Below are 2176 nucleotides of genomic sequence, written 5' to 3' on the forward strand. Positions count from 1 at the left end.
TTAGCTTTTAAGTAAATATATTTGCAAATTACAGATAGAAAATTTTGAGAACTTATTCAAATAGAGATTTGTACCCAACCTTAATATGGCTCATATTTTATAATACACATAGTTTCAAAAAAAAAAAAAAAAACCATATAGATATAACAATGTTCAGACTTCAACAAGATGATTGATCTTAAAATAAATAATTTCCAATCTTTTAGTGAAGGAATGTAGAGACATTAGAAACTGCAAATTACCCTTAGTGGTTTTTGCCTTTGAGATAGAGGCACTATTTCTCTCAACTGTGAAGGAAACCTTCTGGTGACATGGGGACATATTTTAATTTCAGAATAAGGAAACTGAGGCATACAAGGAAAAATAATTTCTGCAATGTTGCATAGATAGTTGTTGTAAAAAATTGAGTAACTACTCAATCTACATGTATGCATTCAGTAAGATGTTAGTGGATGGGTGCGACTTTTTCTAAAATGAAAAAAATTAATAGTAAAACAGATGTGTGATTCTTTAAAGAAATATTAGGTGCACTAATTTACAGGTTTATGACTTCCTAGAATGTTCTGTGTGAGCAATGGCCACAAGATTTTAGCTGACCTTATAATTAAAACTTTGCTATAATATTTGTACAATTGATAGATCATCTTGTGTTTTCATTTCATAAATTCACTTACAAAAACTCCACTACCAGCCCCGTGCGGCGGCTCATGCCTGTAATCCCAGCACTTTGGAAGGCCGAGGCAGGCATATCACTTGAGGTCAGGAGTTTGAGACCAGCCTGCCCAACATGGTGAAACCCCCTACCTACTAAAAATACAAAAAATTAAGAAAGTGTGCTGACATATTCCTGTAATCCTAGCAGTGAGCTGAGATTGGATCACTGCACTCCAGCCCAGAAGACAGAGACAGACTCCACCAAAAGCAAACAAACAAAACAAAAACAAATTTAAAACACCAAGTACCCTGATTTTATTGCTTTATATAAGCTCAGCTTCAAAGACACAGGAAAGTTAATCTCCATGTTGCCAATTGAAAAATTTATTTACCTAGAACTTCGCTGGAAAACTGATCCCACTTCTTCATATTAAATATTTGGAACCAATATGGGAAATAAACCACATAGATCATATTTTTTTATCCTCTCCATGAAAGTCATTTGGTCACTTAATTCTGACATAACAACAGGTATGTAGGAAAGTGGAAATAGAAATCCTCCACTATGCGTTTCAAGTGTGTAGCCAGCAGAGAAGGGGAGACTGTACACAAAGGGTATGTTAAATAGCTCAGCCAGCAGCTCCCCACAGGGAACAATCGTATCTGCAGGAATAACATCAAATTTTGACTCCTGTAGATTCTTCATAAATTTCTTATTTGAAGCTCCATCCTTACAGAGCTTTCTAATTGTGTCATTAAATGTACAGATGATTTCTTGTACTTGTGAAAAATATGACCAAAATGTGTCTTTTGGAAGGTCTGACCATGATGGTATCCTCAAAGTCAGTTTTAGTTAAAGATGCAGGATAAACTTCAAGTTTAAGAGTAGATGGGCTGTTGGGATAAAAAAATGGAAGCTGAAGATGCCAATACAGTCACCTCATGACCCCTCTGGACAAGCTCATCCAGGATTCTCTCCATATTCATCCAATGACTGAAATCTGTGGGCCACACCAGTACCTTTCCATAACTCCCAAAACTAATGTAACAGGTCAGCTGTATCACCAAAAACACTGAAATCTACTTCATACACGTCCTGGTGCAATGCAATGCTTTTTCCCATTTGCTGTTTCTTTCTGTCATTTCTTATGGTTATATCCATGGATAAATCAATCACGAAGCTCAAATGTAACTTTTACACTTCAAAGTTAATATATTATCATTAGATTAACAGTCTGAGCATGTATGTGGCAAGAAGATAAATGAAGGTAGATGACCTGTTTACCCAAGTGTTTTAATGTCCCTTTTATAAGTGCTATCGTTGAGCAAATATCAATGTTCTTGTATGGACACATCATTTGTCTTATGTAATTTATTTTAGAAAAGTTTCCAGAAACATAACCATGAGAGGTTCATGTTTCTTCACTTTGTTTGACACAAAACTAAAGATAAAATAACAAAACGTGGTTCCAATTTTTTTAATATACTTTGTTTACATATAATTTATATACAGGACCTTCAG

The 2176-nt window shown here is 34.8% G+C and overlaps 1 pseudogene; it reads right to left on the reverse strand.

Annotated features, from left to right (window-relative positions):
* Nucleotides 1–985: 985 nt before the first annotated feature.
* On the reverse strand, nt 986–1734 carry LOC116273046 (annotated as a pseudogene).
* Nucleotides 1735–2176: the final 442 nt, after the last annotated feature.

This window comes from Papio anubis, unplaced genomic scaffold, assembly GCF_008728515.1.
Source record: "Papio anubis isolate 15944 unplaced genomic scaffold, Panubis1.0 scaffold3315, whole genome shotgun sequence".
Classification (NCBI taxonomy): domain Eukaryota; kingdom Metazoa; phylum Chordata; class Mammalia; order Primates; family Cercopithecidae; genus Papio; species Papio anubis.